The following is an 11,431-nucleotide window of genomic DNA, read 5'->3' as shown; positions in this document are numbered from 1 at the left end:
TGTGTCTTATTGCACGTGGGGATGAAAAGCTATCAAGCAGTCTGAGTATCTGTGCCAACCACAGACCATTGTTTAAAAAAATGAAGAGAAATGAAGGACAATGGAGTTTTCTGTGTGTCTTTTACCTCATGTGGTCAGCCAAGGTGTGTGTGTGTGTGTGTGTGTGTGTGTGTGTGTGTGTGTGTGTGCGTGTGTGTGTGTGTGTGTGTGTGTTGTTACCTGGGGAATAGATAGCAGGATGCACTTTGACAGAAGACAAGCTGACAGAGGCAGCGTGATGCTCTGAGTGATGTTCTGCTAGAAGACATAAGGTCCTTGCTCTCTTGTCATTCTTACTTTATTGTTCCTAATGACACACACTGCTTCATTGTAATCATATTAATTGAATCCTTCAAAAAAAAAAAGGAAAGACTGCACACTACAGCACTCCAAAGTTTTTCTGAAATAATTTGAGAAGCATGAAAACAATGTTTACAGTGTTTAACTGTCCTCCAGATCCTCCGGATCTCAATCTAATTGAACATTTGTGTAGATATTCATGATAAGCAGCCAATTTTCATCCTCAAGGCATGAACTGTATTTTAGTGTGTAAGCCTTTATAAGTATGTTTTGGTGTCTAAACTTACTCAGCGAGTGAAAGCAGTGAAAAGTGAAAGCTAGACAAATCAGTCAATGAAACCAAAGAATAGTACCAAACACTGAGCTTTGTACATGAACCACAGTCTCTTGGCTGACAAATTCATGTGTTATTTATAAGAAGTGATCTGACATTTTTTTAAGTTTTAGATGGCTTAATAATATGTTACTGAAAAGTTCTGACATTCCTTTTTTTCCCTCTTTCTTCTTCCTTCTCCATAGCCTCATCTCACCCCGGGTCCTTAGTGCCTTCCATTCTCCCACAGTCTCTCCTCCCCCCTCATATCCCCCTCTGTCTCTTCTTTACTCTTTTCTTTCCTTGTCTGTTTTTGTGATCCACTTCTTTTCCCCTCCCTTCTTCATTTCCCTGCTCCCTTTTTTACCCTCCCTCTTTCTCCATCTGTAACCAGGCTTTATCAGTCACAGTAGGGTTATTTGTCTATCAGTTACAAGAGTGAGTCTTTGCCAAGAATGAGATAACAGTGGATGAAACCATGTGGCGGTCCTCTTTCCCTCTGACTCTCTCATCTTCCACTCTGCTTTGTCTGTTCTCTCTCCTTTAGCCTTCCTTATCTGGCCCCATTTCCTCTGTCTTCATCTTTGCTCCCTTTCCCCCTGTTTGCAACATTACACGCACATGCACACACACAGACACACACACACACATATTCCCTTCCCTCCTTCTCCCCTCTGTCTTCTGTTTGTGTTCATTAGCCCAGTGCAGCAGGCATGGATCTGGTTGAGGCCTGAACAGGAGAACACTGCTCTGGCATAGAGCCTGGCATTGACTGTGATCCTCTGTTACGCACATACAAGCGCACAAAAAAATGTGCACATATACTTGAGACATGCACGTGCAGGTTTTGAAGCTACAGACACTCCAGCACATACACAGAAAAGAAACTCAGCCAGAAACACAAACATGCATGTAAGTACAGACACGTATGTGCAGACTTAAAACCTCCTTCGAAACCCGCATGCACACACACATACACACTTACACACATGCAGGCCTCTCATCCATCCATCTTAGCCCCTTGATTAGATTAGGCATTATTAATGGAGGGCCTGTGAGCCGAGCAGACAGCGGGGTCACACTGAGTTTAATTCCATTCTCAGATAACTTCATTTGGCCTGATGCGATTGTTATTGCCCCGGTGCTAGATGTTTATAGGAAACAATAGCCCCCATAACACATCCAGACATCCTATTTAAAGAGGGTCAGCCAGGGGCACTGGATACAGCAGCTCTTCTTCCTGCCACGCTGAGTCCGGTGTTGTGGCTAATTTAAGGGGTTGGCCATTTCCCATGCCAAGGAAAAAGAGGATTAAAAGGCATATTGAAATATATTACCTTTGCCGCGTAAGCATGAACACCATAAATGCGCGCTTCTATGGCGTATGGATAGGCAAGCAAAAGAAAGGGAAGCGGTGCTGGAATTTTGCGATAATCCTCGGTATGGCTTTCAGCAGGCAGTAAATCTAGTTTTTATTGGTTTGTCACAGGGAGTTCTCTTACAAAGAATAAACATTAAGCATAGATGGCACAAATTTATTATGTGCGGTCGTCGACAGGGCGAATAAAGCTGTCGAAGGGGAGGCGACAGAGAGAAAAAGGGGAGATTGATATGCATGCCGCATCAGAGCAGAGAATGCAATTAAACTGGAAGTGTCGGATTTTCGTTCTGAACAGCACATACGTAGATAGAAGCATGCTCATCCAAGTGTGGGAAAAGATGATAGAACATACTCACTCTTTAGAAATCTAGTATTAGCAACCACACCGCTTGACCGCGGTTTTGAAGGGAGATGTACGGTGCCCTCAAAAACATCCAAAGGCAAAACCGACTTGTCTAGCTTACTGCTGAAAATTCACTTCCCCCCATTTAAGGCGAATGAGGGAAAGAGGTGGACATCAAATGAGCAGCTCTCTTTATTTCAAAACACAGACCACATTAATGGGAGCCGGGGTTTCACGTTGAAACATTACAGCCTGCGGAACGCCATTCGTTGGTTTTCATTTAGAAATTTTTACACCATGTCACGTTAATGTTACGGCCACTGACTTTTCAGTCATCACCTCATCGCGGCTGAGGTAATGCCTTTTAGTATGAAACCAGGGGGTTGCAGGAAAAGAGCGAAAACAATGAAAAAAGACTGGAAGCTATCCAGGAGCTGTTAGAACAAAGCTTATCATGTATCATATTGCTGCTCCATATTCCTGTTAGTGTTAGCATGCTGCTGATGGACTGTCCTGTGCGGGTGGGTTGGTCAGTGCTGCAGCCAGAATGGAGGCCCCCGCAGATCCAGTTTCCCTGTGATGGATGGCTTTGGCTGGAAACTCGGTGGAGCTATGACCCTGTTGATTGCATGCATGTTTCATGGGGTGATGCCGTGGATTGTGGCTACAGCTCCCCTCTCACCCAAACCTACAGTGTCTACACTGGGCTTCCTCTTATTCCTTGATACTATCACAACTGCCTTAACGGCCAAGTGTGAGAAATCTGCAGCAATTCCTACTAACCTTCACAGCACAAACTGACATAATACCTTAATTATCATAATTTTGTTTTCTTAATTGTTTGCTTGATTAAGAAGGACTAAACAAGATGAGGTTCTATTGTTTGATATATAAGTATATGTAAGGTTTTGCACTTTTAGATTAGACTTGGATAATTAGCATGTTTTTGTACAAACTAACGGAAAAGAAAAACCTGTTTTCCTTTCTCTTATATCAAGACTGCATTACAAGTCACCAAGGAATGCAATTATCAAAACCACAGATCCCTTCGGAGGATCACATTTCCTTTATTTCATTAATGGCCATGTTTGACTGACTTTTTAAATAGACTTAAATTGCACAATAAGGAGGCTATGAGGGTAGAGGCTAGAATGGTGTGTTGTTCTTTGATATCCTGAACAGGTGCAAGTAAATAAGCCCACTTTAGCTCGTTCTGCATTTGTACATGATTAAAATAAACTGATTCTGGCTCTGAGATCCATGTGGTGGTACAGAAGGGAGAAAGGGAGTTCTAGTTTCTCCTCACACCTGGTGCTAGCTAGCAGCAGTGCCCAACCCTTCAAGCACTGCAGGAAAGCCGACTCACCGTGGACCGTACAAGCTGTTGGAAAACCCTAGGTGGCCATAATGAGAACGCAGTGTAATGTATCACACTGCTGGTGCTATTGGAACTGGAGGCGTGCTGGGCTTGCGGCAGACGGGAAGAAAGTTAATCACTGACTTAAGGGCTATTCTCAAAAGTTTTTTGTCCAATTTAAAAATGGAGGAAAACTTAACGGGGCAAAACATTTTTTCCACTGTATTTTGAAAGGTTTTCTGTTCAATTATTATCAGAATCAAAATTTTAATGAGCAGATGAATCCTTAAAATTCAACTATTTTGTGCACTGAAGGTTCATCCTTTAGCTTGATGTAAAACAAATATTTCCTATGTACTTTTATGTCACTTAATGTGCTTTTAAACATTATATCAGTATAGTAAGTCCAGTAGTAGTCAACTTACAATTTTATTTTCAAGAGAAAAACAAAACTAGGTCTGTCCATCAATTCGTTTTCCCAGTTCAGGGTCATTGGCAGGCTGGAGCCTATACTGGAGCATGCCCCTTGACAGGTCTATCACTCGACTAAGCGCATAAACAAAAGTTAGATTGTTTGCATACTTTATAACATTAGAGTTTGTGTGGTGTAAGATCACTCACAGGCTAGTCTGCATTGTTGTTTGATACTGTCTACTTTCTACGTGCAGTGTGCCGTAATTGATGGTTGTATTCCAATCACGGGCCGTAAAGCTGTCATCATCAGTCTGGGCTGCCAGAGGTCGCTTCCTCACTTCTCCCTCTGTACTGCCTGTGGTTTGTGTGCAAAACAAACAGCCGATAACAACTAACCTTTGATAAAGGAGTGGTATTTTAAACTGAGAGGGAAGTCGATAATGACTTCTTCTAGGTTTATGGAATGATAGGTTACAGTGTGTGTACACTGTGGGGAGTGGGAGATGATCTCAACATGGCACTGATTACCAGTAGAGAAAGAGGACCCTGTTTGATTAGTGTGTGTGTGAGAACAGAGAGAGAAATGTCTTCATGTTCAAGGTAAGGCTTTTATTCAGTGACTACACAGCACTGTGAAGAGAGGTCTGGCTGTGTAAGGCTATTCAGCCTCTAAATCACTTGGCAAGCGTGCATGTCTTGTGAGTGTGCATGCCTGTGTTGTATTTATATTCCATATTTGTATTTATGTGCTATATAAATGTGAATAAAGTTTATAATGTGCATGCTGTAGTGCATGCCTGTGTCTGTGTGCATGAACTGTATATAGCTGTGCATGTTTGTGTGTATACGTGTTAGAGTGAGAAGCCTAATGCCTCTGTATTCATGGAGCTGAGGAGGAGCATCAGCCTAAGTGGCAGGAATGGTACATAATGGAGTGGCCATGCTGAGGTGAATAATTCATACCTGGATGGGAGCTCAGACGAGGATATCAAACATATTTATATATTCACATATTGCATGGCAGATGAAGGCTAAAATATGCTAGAGTGCTTTATTAGCTGCAAATCTATGTCACTAAAAGGCCTTTGTTTGAGTGAGATTAAAGGAGAGTTTGGTAGGATACTGAATACTTCTTTTCATCTTTTTTTTAAAATCTTATACAGCTCTGCACGGCCACTTGACTATATAACATATGATGCTTCTCAATTAGAAATATGATCTAGACATTTTTTTAAACTTAAAATAATTACTTTTGCCATTGCAGAAATATGACCTCGGACTGTTGCTGAATGGCAGCTTTGGTCAGCATGTTATGTTATGCAGTTTTACAGATAGGTTTCCAAAATCTCCATGTTTTCATGCAACACTTTAGTCATTAGTTATTATTAATCTCTGGCTTTCTTCCACAGCTTGCCTTTTGTCCCGTTTCCCTCCTCTCATCCTGAACCAGTCTCCGTAGATGACTGCCCCTCTCTGATCATGGTTCTGCCGGAAGGTTTCGTCCTGTTAAAAGGGTGCTGTTTCCTCCCCATGTCGCTTAGTGCTTGTTTCCAGGCTGTAATCTGGTTGTTGGCATTTTCTGTTAAAGTAGGGTCTTTACCTCAAAATATAAAGTGGCTTCAGGTGACGTTGTGATAAATAAAACTGAATAGTCACACAAATGTACAGATTTATACAAAACTTATTGGATTAAAAAGGTTCCTGTTTGTTATTTGAAATTCTACAATTTCAAATCTAAAAATGTTGCTGTTATTCGTATTGATTTGAGTGGTACGGAAGCTTGTTAGCAAATATAAATTTTGAGATAATGACCTTAATTTTGTTTTGTTTTTTGATGGCAGAAACAATTTTTCATTATAGACAAACTGCTGAGGCAGACATAATGAAATTACAGTGAAAAACACAGAAGACCCTTGCTGTCCACAGTTTGTGGACTTTCAATGCCTTTCTGATTCTGCCATTATCGTACTCTAGCAGTTTTTATTGCTTAACTTAAACTGACCAGCAAGCACTTAGAATGACGTTTTTAAAGTTGATTTTCAGATTGTCCATCTCTGTGCTTTGTCCTTGGGTAAGACATCTAAACACTTAACTTGCTCTTTGCAGCTCTGACCCCTCCAATTTAATGTGTTTATGTCTATCTGATGGGTATGTGGACAAACAAATTCCTAATTACCCACTGTGGAATAAGGTGATCAAGTGCTCTAAGAAAATCTTCACGTACACTTTAAGAATCTTTATAGGGACATGTAATGTGCAAATCCATTGCTTTGGAATGGAGGAAAAACAGCATTAGCCCAGAATGAGAAGGAATGAATATTGCATCAGAGCTTTGTTATGCTCAGCCTCTCGACTCTCTTAATGGTGCACTTTACCAACTAGCTATATCCATTAAATGAGTGCGCTTAATGTGAGTGTGTGTGTATGTGTGTGCTCAGGGAAAATGTGTGTGTATGTGCATGTGTGTTGGGACCCTTTACTTATAAGTAATGTGGCATTTGCTTTCGCACTGCTTCAGTTTTATGAACACATTTGTGTACTTGGCTTGTGTGAAACCGATGCAATCTGTCCAAAAATGATGTAATAGCAAATTTTTAAACCTTAAACAAATTATCTTAAAACTTTATGGTTTCTATTGAATTCAGCAAAACTACAAATGCACCAAAAAAAACAAACAAACAGAGAACCTGAGAAGGAAATGTTACATTTCAAGTCACCTGTGTGAAACAACACACAGTGAGCATCGACTGGACCTGCGAACGATCAATAAGATAATTCCCACCGCTTATCTTCTGAGATAACGGTGATGGCTGTTTGTTCAACTTCTACAGTGACCTCTCCAATGTTGCTTCTCCTTTTTTTCCCCCTTAAACTCTTTCCCCGTGATCAAGGTTGGGAAACTCAATACCCCCAATGCACTCTGTTTTCACCTGGTCGTCACGGTAACCCAAAAACACAAGGCGGTCATGAATGAAATTCCTGTGTGTCATCAATCACTGGCCAACAAAGACAGGATTGTTGTGGTCTTTGAGTGACGCGGGGGGAATGTGCTGGCTGAGGTGAGGCTGGAGGCTTTGTGCAGTCTGGACCGGCAGGCTCTGAGCTGAGACCTGGATGTTTACACTGCTCCCCTGATCTTGGCATCGATTCAGGTTCACTTGAGAAATAGAGAGACTGTAGACGAGAAAGACCCCAAGCTTTTGACATGAAATGACCGATGTTAATAATGCTGGGCATTAAGTAGTGATAAACCTTCAAGGAAACTGTGTGTTTTATATTTAACATTGTTAGAACAAAGTTCCTTTGGTCTGCAGAAATCTCTGGCTTCCACTGCGACATTCTGGCCTGTCTTCATGTTCTGCCACACCTATGAACGGCTCTTTGAAGCTAAAGACTTGGTTTTAAGGTTTGGGTAAAAATTACGTTTGGATTCAGAGTGGGTGGCCAAAGTTTACCTCTAATGTATAAGTTTAGAACAATGTCCTGGGGATTTCATTTAAAGTAAATGTCCTCATGAATGTGGATATACAAGAAAGTCTACTCTATGTGTGTGTACTTAAACACATGCAAATCCATAGGAACTGGAATGCAGTACGATAACATGCTTCAACATTATGACATGCAGGTAACGTAACACCCAAAAGCAACTGTGTATGTAGACATTTCCACAACATTTCTGTTTTTTTTCTTTCTTTCTTTGTTTTCTTTAAGGTCTGTTTACCAGCAGGCAACCAAAGCCTATTCAACAGTTCAAAAATGACTGACCCATAGGACTCGGGTAACACACATTCTGCACGTTCAGCTGCAGATATCTGTTAATAAAGATTTAATCTGTAAAACATCTAATCTTGCCACAGACTGATAGCTGCTGTAAATGCAATGCAAATGTTTGTGTTTTGAATGGAAATCTTTTCATTCATGCCATCACAGAAAGATGCTACACAGCGGGTGAAAAGTGACCCCAAAGGTGTACCCAGTGTGTTTAAATGTGACTTAACCAAACCTCAGTATGTTCTAAGGTGAGAATGTGCTGTATCGGCAGGTGTGATCGTTTGCCTAAGATAAAACTGTAAGCCCATAAGCTTCATTTTTACTTCAGACAACTTCCAATCCCTAAATCTCCTCCCTCAGTCTCATTACAGTGTCAACACTCAGGCTGCCCGTCTTTGCCTAATCATGCATCCATCCTAAACCCAGTCATTAGCATGTATGAATGATAAAAAGGCTATCAGGAAGAACGACCATGCGCCATAATCCCCCTCAGCGTCCTTGCTCTGTAACACTGGGAATCTGGTTGACATTTCTGCTGCTCATTGATCCATCTTGGCACATTTGGGTTCTGGCATGTCTGTGATCAAAGGAACAGTTTTCCTGGTTTAACAGTGGCAACAGCAAAGAGTTTCTACTTTTATTATGTCAGTTCGTCCATTCACTACACATAACATGGTGGTAAAGATGAAGTGACGCCTCACAACAAGAAGGTTCCTCGTTTGAATCCCGACTGTGTGTGGAGTTTGGATGTTCTCCTTATGCCTCCACGGGTTTCCTCTTGGTACTCCTGCTTCTTCCCACAGTCCAAAGATATTTATGTTTGGTTAATTGGTGATTCTAAATTAGCCATTAATGTTAGGTAGATAAAGTGCTTTATGAGTGTATGGTTAAAATGTGACTTGTAGTCTAAAGCACTTTGAGTAGTCGGTAAGACTAGAAAAGTGCTATGTAAATTACATTACATTATCTGCCATGCTGATCAATACATGTATCTCTTATATCTTTCACCTGCCTGTAACTTGGATATTGCTTTTTATCTACTTACCTCCGGTACTACCTGATATTTATTGTCTTTTTATTGATTATACACTATTTTGTCTGTTTGTAATTTAGTTTAAAGTTTACCAGGAAACTCTTACAGCTGAGTTTGAGGATTAAACAAAAATGCTTTCATTAGTGAGCTTTAGATGAGCTTAAGGGTGGATTTTGGAAGTTTGGTCAGTGCTGCTTGGCTCAGACTTAATCCTAAACTAAGCTAATCATCCCCTTGATCTAACTCCAAAATTAACATACAGTCTTCAAAATCAAATTTAACTTCTTATATAACTTATATAACAAGAAAAATGAACACCATCGAGTGCACATTACTTAAAATGTTGAAATGTTGCTTTAACTGAAAATTGGGTAACAATGACAAGGAATCTGACAATGTTAAAAACCCACATGTGGATCATTTTCAACCTGCTCTGTCACTAACAGCTAATTACAAATACAACACAGAACCAGCTATACCTGCTATTTACAGTACAATGTAAAACACACACATTCACAGGGGCAGTATTAACATCACTGCAGAGTTGTCTTACAATAACAGTGACCTTTCCCCTTACAGTGGGTTGTTTTTCTAAAGCTTGTGGTCAATTTAAAGGCCCCATTTCCTCCATTTCCTTCATAATATCATGGCAAAGAATAGGGGTCAACACCTCCACTGTTTTTCTGCAATACCTGCTTAGCTGAACTTTGACACAAATGGCACACAATGCAGACACAGATTCCCACACTGATACATAAACACAGAGACTTTTCCCTATACTAAAACTTCATATAGTCAGGAGGAGCAGTGGCAAAATCCAGGAGCTCTTCTCCTTTCCTTCTGATTTACAGGAGCCAATATGTTCAAGTTTCCTTGTTTTCTCCACCGGGATGTCTAGCCCTGACAGTAAATCTCTCTCACCAATACTCCTCCATATGGCTGCATGAAAATTTCATTGTGGAGAGTCTGAGGCTAAAGGGCCTCAACAAGCATGTGTGTGAGAAAGAGAGAGGGGTTTCTGAGATGTGGTGATTTGGTCTTGGGTGGCATTTGTACTGGTGGGAGTTTGTTGTCATGTGGCTGCTGTCAGTATGTCTGAGTACTGTGATTGTGTTTACACCTGAACACAAGGTTTATAATTTATTGCAGTGCCATTTGTTGCCTTAAGGAACATTCGGTTTGCAAGATTTACTCTGAATTCTGCCCATCAAACGTAAAGTGATTTTTAGGGGATCACACATCACTTTTTATATTACACACTACAGGGTTAGGCTGTGTGTGTGTGTGTGTGTGTGTGTGTGTGTGTACTGCTTGACATTTTAATTATCCAGATTTTTGGGGAATCATCTGTTTTGAGTTGAAAGAGAACATAAGATTACAATCTACGTAGCATTCAGTCGCTAAGTAATTGCTGCGTTGTAGTTTGCGGGAATAATTAGCCCTCATGCAGTAACAAATTCAATTTACTGCGCAAAAAATCCTTCAGATGATGGTGGATAAAGTTTCAGCCACACAAAACTCAGCTGTATTTTTTTTATTATGTTCCAAAAATTATCTAAACTTCCCGGTATTTGTTGCAAGTGTTGAACTCCATCCATCTGGTTTTGCAAGCTGAGTAAAACAAACATTATTTGGAAATTCTACTCAGACTGTCGGGCTGCAACAGAATCACCTGGAGCTACTGAAAAAGGCAACGAGTTTAAACACGCTGTTAAGCCGTGGCTCAAACGATGCGATGTGGGCTAAAAGCAAGAGTAAAATTTCATACATGGACGTACACGTTACTTGTGCAATCATCTCTGCTGCTGCAGACTTACTCTCAGGTCTTCAGGGATACAACCACACTAGAGGTCACTGTTGTAATTTCAAAGGAAAAGAGGATCAATAGCAAAAAATCAAAAGAGAAAAAAAAAGAAATGGAATAAAAATGACATTATTCCTAATGAGGTTTTAATTCTTAAGTTGCTTACTTATTTAAATTAGTTGAATGTTACTGAATACACTATATGAGACTAAATGAGTCACACTACATGTGACTGCTACTTTTCTTTTGATTTTATGACTATTACTTCCACAAAGAGAATTTTACTGTTGAGTAAACCTGTTAGCAGAACTTGTTTTGTGTGTTCATATTTTTTTAATCTGTTTGAAGAAAAAAATATAAATTATTATTAAATTCATTTAAAAATAGGTGCTATCTTCACTCTAAAAAACTTGTGCTCTTGTTTTGAGTCATTTGAGTTAGCTTAAGTCCGTCAGAGAGGGGAGAGAAAGCTCTTCAATATTTTAATGAATGTGGGCTAAATGTGATGCCACATGGCCTCATAAATATACAATGCACTTCTAATACACCCTTTTTCGTCACACTGTGTGCTGATATGAGAGTGTGCCCATATGTCTGTGTCTGTGGATGTTTTGTGTTTTTATTCAACAGTACTGTTCCACTTTGTTTGGATAGCCATGCTGGCAAAAAAATGACA

The sequence above is a fragment of the Pundamilia nyererei genome, unplaced genomic scaffold (genome assembly GCF_000239375.1).
Source record: "Pundamilia nyererei isolate P.nyererei 1_Seehausen unplaced genomic scaffold, PunNye1.0 scaffold00054, whole genome shotgun sequence".
Classification (NCBI taxonomy): domain Eukaryota; kingdom Metazoa; phylum Chordata; class Actinopteri; order Cichliformes; family Cichlidae; genus Pundamilia; species Pundamilia nyererei.
The sequence above is the reverse complement of the archived record's forward strand: the minus strand, read 5'-3'. Positions refer to the sequence as shown.